Source organism: Petaurus breviceps, unplaced genomic scaffold (assembly GCF_028583685.1).
Source record: "Petaurus breviceps papuanus isolate PSGF00001 unplaced genomic scaffold, PetGlider_PUasm1.0 90792, whole genome shotgun sequence".
Lineage (NCBI taxonomy): Eukaryota > Metazoa > Chordata > Mammalia > Diprotodontia > Petauridae > Petaurus > Petaurus breviceps.
In genome coordinates, this window is record NW_027187347.1 from 19,625,931 (window position 1) to 19,639,705 (window position 13,775).

Genomic DNA, 13,775 nt, shown 5'->3' on the forward strand with positions numbered 1-13,775 from the left:
TGTGTGTGTGTGTGTGTGTGTGTGTGTGTGTGTGTGTGTGTGTGTGTGTGTGTGTGTTAAGTGTCCGAGAGCAGATTTGAATTCAGGTCCTCCTGACTCCAGGGCCAGTGCTCTCACTGTGCCACCTAGCCACCCAAACTTGCCCAAATCTGAAAGGAGCAGTATTTTATACCTAAATTCTACTCTGAGGAATTAGGTTTCAGGGTACCATTGTTCTTTAAAGAGAATATAGAGAGTGGGCCAAAAGTCTTCGTGCAGATTTAAGTTTTGGTGGTTTAAGCTTTTGGAATACCTCCTATATTTCTTGGAGAGTAAGTAAGTATCTGAAACAGATAAAACTACGTTTAATGCAATTCAACAAGTAGTAAGTATCTACCATACATTTATGCTATAGTAGGTAGTGGGATGTTAACATAAAAACAACATAGTCCCTGTCCTCCAGCAGCTTATTTTTAAATTTTTTTGGTAAATTTTTGTTGTTTTTGATGAACAATCACTTGATTTCTCTCCTTTTCTCTCTCACCTCTCCACTGAGAAAAGCAAAAGAAAAAAATTTTAATTTTTATAAATATACATGGTATATATATATGCAAAACAAATTCAACATTAACCACACCCAAAATATTTTGTGACTTTTTGCCCATGAGTCCATCATCCCTTTGTCAGAAGGTGGGTAGCCTTCTTTATCATCAGCAAGGTTTTCAGCTGAAAGATGGAGAGCAAGAGACCCATGAGAGGTTTGAGGAGGGAAGAAAAGATTTGGAAAAGCTGCTTATGGTGTGATAGTAGGTCAGTTTGGGAGGTATTGGATGCTTTGTAGTCATGACCCATTTGAGATTACATAATCTGAATTTGTAGGAGACCTAGGCAGCATGGTTTTAAAATTTTTTTTCCAGCTTCCTGAGTAGGAGTGAAAGCAGAGAATGGTGGAAATACTCCAAGTCTGATGCCTGGCAGCGCAAGATTGATGATAGGAAAATGGGACAAGCAACCCAAGTGAAGAAGATAGTGTAGGGGCTCATCAAATGATCAGAATGAGGCAGGGATGAGAGTAGAGCCAATTGCAGTTATGGTCTGGGAGAGACCAAGGGACTGAGGCACTGCAGGTTGCAGATGAAAAGTTTTGGGTTGTAGAGTGGAGTGAGATGGAATGATACCAGATTGTGATCAGATAAGGGACTTTCAGGGTTTATGAACATGAAAGTGGAAAATTTTTAGATGATGGCAAGATCATATGGTTGTTCTTTTGAGAGCTGTTTGTTTTCATTCAATTCCTTTGACCACTTTGGGGAATGCCTTTTGGTTTCAGATATTTATGTTAATTTCCTATGTATCTTGGATATCAGAGGTAATTGATACAAAGATTTTTTTTCCACTTACTATTTCATTCACTTCTTTTCCTACTTAATCTAATTTTTTATATCCAAGCTTTTCAATTTCATTTAGCTAAAATTATTTTATTTTATAATTACCTTTTTCTTATGTTTGCTTAAGAATTCATCCCCTAACTGTAGTTGTGAAAAGTTTATGATATGTTTCTTTTCCAATTTTTTGTGGTATGGTCTTTAATATTTAGGGCACCAATCCATTTTGAGTTTATTGTGTATAGCATAAGATATTAGTCTAAAACTAATTTCTACCACCCTGCTTTCCAGTTTTACCAGCATTTTTTTTGTCAAATAGAGAGTTTTTTTCCTATGTAATTATGCTTTGGAGTTTATTGAACACTGGGTTATTCAGGTCAGTTATTTCTTATTCTTCCTTATTTAGTCTGTTCCATTGATTTACTTTTCTATTTTTTTTTAACAAGGAACAAAAGGTTTTTTAATGGTTATTACTTTATAATAAAGTTGAAGCCTTGAAGTGCTATTTCCCTCTCATTCCCTTTTAGAATTATTTCCCTGGATATTCTATATCTTTTGTTCCCTCAAATGAATTTTGTTATAATTTTGTCTAGCTGTGTAAAGTATCCCTTTGGTAGTTTGATTGGTATAGCACTAAATCTGTAAATTAATTTTAGTAGTATTTTCAACTTTATTATTTTGGCACAGCATAGCCATATAGACCATTCCTCCAGTTATGTAAGTTCTTTAGTTCTTTAAGGAGCATTTTGAATTTATATCTATAAACATATTCTATGCATGTTGATAGACTGCCAGATGTTTTATTCTTTTCTATATAATAATCATACAATCAATAGAGTAACAATAGAAAGGGAAGTCCTATTGAAGAAAAAAAAAACCTGCAAAATTCAGGTATATATTTTTGATAAAAAAATTGAACTTGAAAAGAAAATGTCCCAAAAGACCACATGGTATAGCAGGTAGATGGTCTACTTTGTCTTCAGGATGACCTAGATTTAGGTCTTTTAGATGTGTGATCCTGAGCAAGTCATTTAACATCTTCATGTCCCAGATGACTCCTTAAATTTGCCAGTTATTGACCAGCTGCTTGGCTGCAGGTGGCAGGGTAATTGTTATACTGATGAAATAATCAATCAGTCAGCAAACCTTTATTAAATCTATTCTGTGTTCCAAATATTATTCTAAGAGTTGAAAAAATGAAGCCATCCTTACTCATAATGTGCTTGCATTCTAATGCATTCGTTAAGTCCAGACCAAAATAAAACAAACAGACAAGCAAACAGAAATATAAAGGAACAAAGTGAAGAAGCTAAAACTCAAATGAGAAGTGCTTAAAAACTTAAATTTTAATATAAGATTTTACCATAATAAAAATATTATTTGGGAAATATTGTGGTCCATTATCCACACTAAAATCAAGCTACTTAGGTCAATCTAAATATCTAAGGGTATAAAAAATATTTTAAAGGTTTTAAAAGCCTGAACAGTTAGAAACCAATAATAATGCTATAATTTATTCAATACTAAGAACAATACATTGTAACAATAATTTTCTAGTACAGTGCCAAAATTCCTTGAAAGCTGGCAACATGTGGAAAATCTGAGCTCATCATCTTTCCCTCCAAACCCTTGCTCTTCCTAATGATTTTACTTTAACTGTTGAGAGCACTTTCATTCTCCCAGTCACCTAGAGTCACAAATTAGATGTCATCCTCTACTCCTTATTCTCCCTCACTCCTTCGAATCTGTCTTCCTGATTCTCCCATCCTGCCATCTTTTGTGTATGTCGTCTTCTCTCCTGACAGTGCCACCCCCTTGGTACAGGTAGCCCCTCATCATCTCATACCTGGACTATAGCAGTAGCCATTGGGTTGGTCTCACTGCCTTATGTCTCCTCATATCGTTCCAATCCCACTCAGGTGTCAAACTGATTTCCCTAAAGTACAGATAACATATTATAAAATAAGTACATAGGAGAGATCATATAGAGTGACCAGAGAGATTCTGGAAGGTTTTCTTCTGACTGAGGAGGGACCAGGAAAGGTTTCACAGAGGTCTTATGGAGGGCATCCCAGTTGGTCCTTGAAAGAAAGAAAGGCTGTCAGTAGCTGTAGAGGTATTATGATACAGTGGAAAGATATAGTGGGAAGTGCTGGATTTGGAATCCCTGGTTTCAAATTTACTCTCTAGTGTTTACTTGTCATAGGACCAGGGGGAAGTTTCCAGCCCTCTGAACATCAGTTTCTCCTTCCATAAAATGAGGCCAATCTAGATTACATACCGTGTGTTGTTGTTACACATGTTGAAGGATGTGTATAACACACACAGTGCTGTTACCACTTTTAGATAATGTGTGAAAATACTTTATAAATATTAAAGTTTTATGTGATAGCTTTTATTAGAATTGGGGGAAGCAGTGCATTCTAGACATTGTGATAATAGATTTAGAGGTAAAAGGGACTTTAGAGATCATTGTAATCCAACCCCTTCATTTATAGATGAGGAAACTGAGGCCCAATGAGTTTACAAGTTTATAATCCTAGAACCAGAAGGGAGATCAGAGTCTGTCTAATTCAGTCTCTCCATTTACAGAAGAGAAAACTGAACTCCATGGACATTAAGACATCCAAGGTTACATAAGTAATAAACATTAGAAGCTAGATTAGAAACAGAAACTAGAACCTGGTCCTCTGACTCTAGAGGCAATGAATGCCCTTTCCACTGTATCACACTGTGATTTTTAAAGGTTTAGAGGCAGAGGAGGGTAGGATAAGATTACAAACCAGTTAGTAGCCATTTACTGATTATGAACCCTCAAACAAAAGAGATATCTATTCATTTTAACCAGAAGTAACTAATATACTAATAATAGCTAACATTTATGCAGCACCTACTATGTGCCAGGCACTGTGCTAAGCACTTTGTAATTATTGTATCATTTGATTCTCACAACAACTCTGTGAAGTACATGCTTTTATTATCCCCATTTCACAGATGAGGAAACTGAGATAAGCAGTGGTCTGTGAACTTGCCCAAGGTCTTATAGGTAATAAGAGTCTGAGGCTAGATTTGAACTCGGGTCTTTCTGACACCAGACCCGGGGTTCTAGCTATGCACCACCTAGCTGCCTAAATCATTCTGTTTGTTCCTGTGACTACTTTTGAACTTCTTTCCAGTGCATTTGTTATGGATGTTACTATTATTGTTTTCTTCAATCACGTAGTTATAGTTAGTGTGAATAATGACAGTTCTGCAAATTAAAACTGCTCATGGATTCCACATTATACTACTTTGATTGACAAAGATCATTAAAGATATAATAGGTTGCATTGCTGTTATAACTATGACAAAATAGGACTGCCTTGTGAAGTTTCCTATTATTAAGAATGTTCAGAAATTGGGTGATCATCTGCCAGAGATGATTTGGAGGAGATTCTTGCATATAGTGGAATATTGGACTAGATGACCCTCTAAAGTCCTTTCTAAACATAATATTCTAAAATAGGGAAATTCTGAGTTAGTGAAGTTGAGGTAGCTCATTTTATTTGGAAAAAAAGAGGTTATCTTCTGAGATATAGATAGACCTGTATGAGGTGCAGTTTAATTAAACTCAACAAATAGTCATTGATTTTTAACTGTGAAGGGATTGATGAATGTGGAAATAATTGGAACTATGTTGAAAATGTCATTTTTCAACCAAGTACCTTATTAATAAGTCCTAGAACATTTATTGAGTGCCCCTTATGTATAAGGCATTGTGATAAGTACTATTTGATGTAGTTTTTTTCTCTAAGCAAATTGTCCTGTATTTTGCCTTATGCATATATGTATCAATCAGTAAATATTTATTAAGCAATTACTATGTGCCAAGCACTGTTCTAAGTGGTGAGGATACAAAAAAAGAGTCAAAAGACAGTTGCTGCCCTCAAAGAGCTTACAATTTATATTCCTCAACCTGAGTATGATATTTTTGAATTCTCATCTATTTCAACTTAGTCTCTTTCATTGGAAATGTTGTGTATTCTCTCTCTAACCCTATAATCGTTTACCTATTTGTTAAAAGAATGTTGAACAAAGAACTAATCTTACCTTTAGTCTATTTAATGTGCCATTCCTTGATGTTCACTCTCAGAGCTTTCAACTATTCTCTTTTAGTATCACTCTCAAATTTGGGTCTCTAAGCTGATCACTCTTCTTCATTTTTAACTGTTTGTTGGATAAAAATCCTAGAGTTAGAAGGGATTTTAAAGGCAATCCAGCCCTAGCCCCTATCTAATTAATGAATTCCTTCTTGTATATCACCAGCAGATGGTCATCTAGACTCTGCTTACACATTTCAGTGAAAATGAACTTCATAAAGCAGCAAATTCCTTTTTTTGGATTAGCTCCAAAGGGACTTTGTGAGAAAAGATTTGTAACCCTTAAGAGTATTACAGAAATGTTGTCTAGCTAATTAATAGACTTATATTGAGCTCAAATTTATATCCCTGCAATTTCCTCTCTCTGGTCCTGGTATTGTCCCCTGGAGCCATATAGAAATGTATTTCCTGCCAGCATCTCAAATGTAGCATGTCTAATACTGATGTCATCTTATATCAAAAAAGAGATTCCTCTTTTAATGTATCTATTTTCTGTTCATATACTTTGCAGTTCTATACAGTCAGTTAAAACAAGATCTGGAACTGACTGTAGGTCAGATCATGGGCTTCTTATCGCAAAATTTAGACTTAAATGGAAGAAAGTAGGGAAAACCATCAGACTATATAGGTACAACCTAAATAACATCCTTTATGAATATGAAGTAGAAATAATGAATAGATTTAAGGAATTAGATCTGGTAAATAGAGTGCCTGAAGAACTATGAACAGAGGTTTACAATGTTGTATAGGAGACAGCAACAAAATATTCCAAAGGAAAAGAAGAGCAAGAAAGCAAAATGTCTGTCTGATGAGGCTTTACAAATACCTGAGGAGAGGAGGAAAGGTGAAACAGAAAGTAGAAAGGAGCGATTGTATTGAACCGAGTCCAGAATTTCAGAGAATAGCAAGGAGAGAGAAGGTTTTCTTAAATGAGCAATGCAAAGAAATAGAAGAAAATGATACAATTGGAAAGACAGGAAATCTCTTCAAGAAAATTAGATACACCAAATGATCACTTCATTAAAAAATGGATACAATAAAAGAGAGGCTTAGCAGAAGTAGAAGAAATTAAGGAGAGATGGCAAGAATACGCAGAAGAACCATACAAGAAAGATCTTAACAGCACTAATAACCATGCTGGTGTGGTTACTAATCTAAAGCCAGACATCCTGAAGAATGAAGTCAAGTGGACCATAGGAAGTATTGCTAACAATAAAGTTTGTGGAGGTGATGGAATTCCAGCTGAGCTATTTAAAACCCTGAAATATGATGCTATTAAAGTGCTGCACTCTATGCCAGCAAATTTGGAAAACACAACAGTGGTCACTAGATTGGAAAAGACCAGTTTACATCCCGTTCCTAAAGAAGGGCAACGCCAAAGAATGTTCAAATTACTGAACAGTTGCATTTTGCAAGTTAAGCGACTTCAGCAATATGTGAACTAAGAATTACCAGAAGAATAGGGTGGTTGTTGAAGAGGCAGAGGAATCAAAGATCAAAAGGCCAATATTTGGCTGGATTATGGACAAAGCAAGGGAGTTCCAGAAAAGCATCACCTTCTGTTTCATTGACTACACTAAAGCCTTTGTCTGTGCAGATTACATGGTAAGTCCTCAATAAGATAGGCGTAACAGACCATCTTATTTGTCTCCTGAGGAGCCTATATGTGGGCCAGGAAGCAACAGTTAGAACCTAACATAGAATAACTGATTGGTTTAAGATCAGAAAAGGAGCATGGCAAGGCTACATGTTGTCACTTATTTATGTGTGGAATTCATTATACAAAATGCCAGGCTGGATGAATCAAAAGCTTGAATTAAAATTGCTGGGAGAAGTATCAACAATCTCATATGTGCGGATGACACCACTCTGATGGCAGAAAATGAAGAATTAAGAAGCCTCTTAATGAGGGTGAAAAAGGAGAGTGTAAAAGCTGGCATGAAACTTAATATCCAAAAAGACTAAGATCTTGGCAACTGGTCCCATTGCTTTCTGGCAAATAGAGGGAGATGAAATGGAAGCAGTGTTTGATTTTATGTTCTTGAGCTCAAAGATCACTGCAGAAGTGACTGCAGCCACGAAATGAAAAGACACTTGCTCCTTGGAAAGAATGCTGTGACAAATCTGGACAGTATCCTAAAAAGCAGAGACATCACTTTGCCGACAAAGGTCCATGTAGTCCAAGCTATGGTTTTTCCAGTAGCAATTATGACTCTGAGAGTTGGACTATAAAGAAAGCTGAGTGCTGTGGAATCAATGATTTCAAACTGTGGTGCTAGAGAAAACTTTTGAGAGTCCCTTGGATAGCAAGGAGATCAAATTAATCAATATTTAAAGAAATTAATTTTAGACTTCTCACTGAAAGGTCAAATAACGAAGCTGAAATTTAAATGCTTTGGTTATATGATATGTTTGGTTATATTATAAAAGACCCTGATTTTGAGAAAGATTGAAGGCAAATGGAAAAGGGGATGGCAGAGGATGAAATGGATAGTTAGTGTCTAGATGGGTAGCGTCATGGAAACAGTGAATATGAACTTGGACAGACTTAGGGAGATGGTGGAGGATAGTAGGGTCTGGCTTGCTACAGTTCATGAGGTGAAGAGGAGTCAGGTACAACTGAATGACTCAACAACATTTCCCCTTCAAATCATTCTACATCTTGAAGCCAATGTGTTCTTCAAATATCACTTTAATTCTGTCACTCTTTTACTTAAGATTTGGTGGTCTTGTATTAGCTACCATATCAAGTCTAAATTCTTCTAAAGTAGCTTCTAAGACCCTTCCTAACCTTACCTCTTCTCATTTCTAGTCTTCTCTTCATCTCCCCAACACAATGCATTCATTTTAGTCAGGTTAGTTTTCTCATTGTCCAGAATAACTTCTACCACTGTCACTTTGCTTGTGTTCCTGTCTACGCTATCCCCTTCTTTCTAGCCACATAACACCTGTCCTTTCAGACTTACTCATCTTCACTTATTCTGGAAACCTCCTTGTTTTCTCTTTTCTATTATGAATTCCTCCTGAATTTCCAGTCTGCATTGTTTTAGCAGGAAAAGAGGCATGAGCCATACCCGTTGAGTCACTGTATCTAGTTTAGGATCAATTAAGATATTATTTTGGGTCAGGAATGTCAAAACCAGTCTATCCAATAGTGAAGAAATCTAGAATTAGAGTGAAGTTACCAGAATGGATTCTGGACTACAGAGATAATATTCAAGTTAGAGCAGACAGAACAAACAAGAAGTGAGATCAGGTACACCTGAGGTCTGAGTTACTTGGTCATTAAGCCAAGGCCAAAAAGTCACATGTCAGGATTCAGTGGGGAAATAGGACTATACATATAGAGGTTTACCTATGTGCTGGATGACACAAGAAACATCACAGGTAAAACCAGGTACTCTTAACATTGAATTCCCTTTGTGGCAAGGAAGTATTACGTTATGTGTAATATTATTATTGCTATTTCACAGCTAATCATGAAAACTCACCCTTATAGAGTACTTTAAGACATATAAGGGACTTCCTTGCAACAACCCTGTGAGAGGGATAGCTTAAGTATTATTAACCCTATTTTATAGATGAGGAAAATGAGACTTAAAAAGGTTCAGTGACTTGCTCAGGGTCACATATGTCTAGAGCCAGGACTCAAATCCAGTTCTTTCTGACTCTTGATTCTTTTCCAGTTGCATCTTCTTGACCACAGGAACTTCAAATGTAGACCACCCACTGAGACTGCCATCACTGCACGGGGTGTTGTTCTTTCAATGCTTTAACAGCTAGCCTTTGTAGAACTCTTTAAGGTTTTCAAAGCACTTTACATAACCTGTTTTATTTGAGCCTTTAATTCTAAGACCCATTACCAGCTGAACATCTTAGCAGAAGATGTCCTGTCCTTTGTGAAGAGAGTCATTGGATTCAGAATCACTATTAGCTACTGTAGATTTGATCAGATAACACAATTGCTATTAATTCATTTGACACAATGTAGTGAACTATAAAATCACAATGTACCTACTCTTTCAGCCACTGTCAAGCAGGACAGTGGCATCACATGCCTTCTATCAGGCTCCTCTGGAAGTCATTAAGCCATCATATACATTGAGACTGGCCACCTCACAATACTTTGTATAGGTCTCTGATGAGGAAGACTTTGTGAACAAATGTACCATATGTGCACGGATTATAAAACCCCAAAACTGATGCTATGGCCCCAGTAGATTTTGCTGGCAGTATATCCCTGGCAACAAGTCTCACTGGACTGTGTAGTGGAGTAGTGCATTTGCCTCTCTCTGAGGATGTACCATAATTCCACTAGTAACTGTTTGTTTTACAAAAATGACATACTTTGTTATGTGTACTAAAATGGCCAAAATACAGAATAGCCTAGCTACTTTTAACCTGACTCAGTCTAGAGCTTACTACAGGAAGTTCTCTCCAACAAAGATTTACATTTTATCTCCAAGTTCTGGAATTCACTTCTCTGTACTCCCTCTTTTTTTTTTGACTTTTTTTGATTTCATCAACCTCCATGGATTCATTATTATCACTATGCAGATGAAACATAACTATCCCCCATCTGACTTTTGAGTTTCAGGAACACATTATCAACTACCTCCTCAACATCTCTACATGGATATCATAGGCGTTGCAAAGTCAGTAAGTCCCAAAGAGAACTCATTATGTTTTCCTCTCTTCCTATAACCTATCCCTCTTCCTAACTTTTCTATTTTTGTTGAGGGCACTACTATATTTTTAGTTACCCAGGCTCATGATTTTGAATGTATCCTCCACTCTTCCCTCTCCCTCACTTCTTGTTGATTTTATTTTTATTTTATCTCTTGTACTCATGCCCATTTATCTACTGATATCATAGTCACTTTCATTGAGGCCTTCATCTCCTCACCAGTGTGCTAATGCACTGGCTACTATTTGGTTTCTCACTAATCCGTTTTCTACTTAGCTACTAAATTGAAATTCCTAAAGCATAGGCCTGATCATAGTGTTCCTGATCAGGAAGTTTCAGTTCTTCCCTATTGTCCCTATTGACTGTAAATAAAATACAGACTCCTCTGGCATCTAAATCTCTTCTTTGGCATTTACAATCTGGCTGTAGCCTGTCTTTCCAATCTTATTACATATTACCTTTCTTCATGCACTCTACAGTTTAGCCAAAGGCCCACTTGCCATTCCTAATGTATATAAAAGGTATCAAACAAATGACCCCCTAGGCTGTATGCCTGAAATACTCCTCCATGCAGCCTGAATCAGAATAAAATGTGATGGGGAAATATTTAACAAAATAAACAAATACAGTAAAACATAGAGGACATTACATTTGAAGATTAAATCAATATGTAGTCTGCAGGGATATTTATGTATGGATTTTTGGCCCCACTTTCTGTTTGACTTTGACACTGGTAACGTGTGTGACATTCTAACTCCTATCTTTGTACCTTTTGCACAAATGCTTGAAATGCACTTAGAATCTCCGAGGATTCTAATCCCTCAAGTCCCACTCCCTCCACAGGACCTTTCCTGATGTTCCCAGTTATTAGCAGCAGAAATAGGCTCAGGAATATTTTATTACCCCACCCCCATCCCCGTTGCTCCTCACCCACGCCCAATACTTTGTATATATTTTTAAAATGTAATTATCTATGTACATGTTATTTTCTCTCTATAATATGTCAGCTCCTTGAGGGCAGAGACTTTTGTCTTTTTATATATAAAACCCAGCACATAGTAGATACTTAACAAATCCTTGTTGATTTGAACTGAATCCAAACATCCTATTATTATTCTCAAGTTTTCCCTGACCTTGCTTTCTTAGCCAGTTGGGACCAGAGTGAAGTTAGGAACATCCTTGATTTCCAGTGGAGCTAATAATATCCTGATATAGCTAGTAGATTAGAAGAGTTATGGGGCCATCAAGTGAGCTCAGGAAGTAGGATCATCAATATATGCTTCAGCTATCACCTATGGATCTACAGATTTGTACCTCTGCCAAGGAGTACATTATTTTACCTGTCTTTACCTGGTGAATTTCAGCTTTCTTTAAATCTTATACCAAATGTCATAGCCTCTTAAGAAAAGTATCCTTCCTTCTTCTCTCATAGACCTTACCTGTTTTATAAGTCTCCAAATGGATTTACCACATATTATTGTGTATTATGGATAGCTATGCTACTATCTCATTTCTCAAATGCACGAAAAACAACTCGAAGGAGAGAACTGCGTCTTGTCTGTAATCTTTGTCTTTCTCCCAATACCTAGCATAGTGCTCAGCATGTGGGTGCTTAATAAATGTTTACTGTATTGTGCTATCATAATGTATTTCTGGAGGTAAATTTTGTGAAAGGGCAGTCAGGACCTGGTGTAGAAACACATGGGTTTGTCGTGCATATGTTAGCCCATGATGTTCATTCGTATACAGGAAGGTATTTAAAGGCCACAGGTACTTTTCTCTTGGCCAGATCTACTCTGTTTTGGAGTAAGAGTCCATACCATGTATTTCCCTGACTTCTCCTGATTTCTTCTAGCATTCTGACCTTGATTTAGCGACCTAATTCCACTCTTCTGTATTCTTAGTCTTACTTTGAATTTGTTGCATGTATTTTCCTGTAATTCCTTATCTCAACCTGGTGACATAACCCTGATTATTGATTATTTCCATGGGTCAATATTTTGGCTTTCCATTCTTCATCTAAGACTGTATGGCAACTTGGCCAGGATAGGCCTCCCTCAGGCCTTTCATAGCATCAAAAGGTTTGAGATGGATTTTCAAGCCAAGAGAAAGGACATAGAAAGTCAGAAGTCAGAATAATGGATAGGGGTTTATAGGTTGGAACAAGGCTGACCTTGGAGAAGCAAATCACTGTTGAGGAGGTATATTCCTGGCTACCTTAAATGGCTCTCTGTTCTTGGTAAGCTACCCTCCTTCATGTGATTGGGATTCACAGGGTAAACTTTAGCGCACCAAGCTCACCTATTTTTCTTTCAGGTTCTGACACATACCCCTTACCATTTTATTACTATCTAATGTCTCTCCCTTTATTTGGTGTGAAAGCTTTATATCCTGAACTGGATTATAAACTCCTTGAAAATAGTGACTGTGCTTGTATGTCCCTTACTCTTATTAAACTCCTAGTATATCTCTTAGTCCATGGAAAAATACTTGTTGTTTGATCGATTGAATTCAACGCTATTTAATGAAATAAACATTTGTTAAGTGTATATGTCCTAAATCCATAGCCCTGGGGATACGAAATAAAAAACAAAACTATCTACCTTCTAGAAACATCCATGAGGCTCTGGCTAAAGGGAGTGGCTAAAGCATGCCCTCAGATGAATAAATATAAGGTAACTTGAGGAAGATAATACTGCAGACACTAAATCTAATACAGTATCTGCTGAGATTATCAAGAATGCTGGTGACAGTCTAGCTGTTTTTTCCATTTCTTCAACCCAAAGGTCATGGTATGTCAGATATTAGGAAGTTTTGAGAAAACCAGATATTTAATATTATATATGTGTGTGTTATACATGTATTACATACAATATATTATCGCAAGATGTCAACATGCAGTAATCTTTTTTAAAAATATAAATGCCTCTCTCTGAGTCACAAGGGACAATTCGACAGGGTTGAAAGTTGGTCATGTCCCTAGGGGCTTTATTAAATAGCCAAATTGTGGATACACTCAAGCAACTTGAAAATCTAGGAGTTTAAACTAGAATTCAGAATAACCTGACCCCAGAATGGGAATTACTCAGGGTGGGGAGTGGTTTCTCTCAACCATATTAGTTAGTCATGTCAATTTAAAATAGGGCTTCTTGACCAGTAAGATACACTGCCTTCAGCAGGGCACAGAGATACACATTCCAGATGGACACAGATACAGAGGGACTTCTAGCAGTAGGAAAGAGAGCTATCTATGAAGGCAAGGGAGAGCTGTCCCTGGCAGAGAAGGAAGCTTAGAAGAAGAGCTGACTCTGGGAGCCCACCTGAACAAGCCACCCAGCAGAGACCTTGCATGTAGGAGGGAGGTTTGTAAGCACTCCATAGGACAGAAAAGCTGATGAAATAATTTGATAACAGAGTTGTGAGTTTCCTTGACCTTACATGTGCTTCACTGCCTTGGTGCTCTTCAATTTGGACCTACTTTTTTCATGGATGCTGTGTGTATTTGTGTATTGTCTCTGTTTGGGGGGCAGCGGGTAATGTCTTATAGCTACTGTTCTTAGTGTGACATTTTAATAAATACCACTG

At 37.0% G+C, this 13,775-nt stretch overlaps 1 protein-coding gene across 2 annotated transcripts in view; it reads left to right on the forward strand.

Annotated features, from left to right (window-relative positions):
* Positions 1-13,775, forward strand: part of STXBP5L (syntaxin binding protein 5L) — a 423,473-nt gene that overhangs the window by 68,050 nt on the left and 341,648 nt on the right. The window lies entirely within an intron of this gene.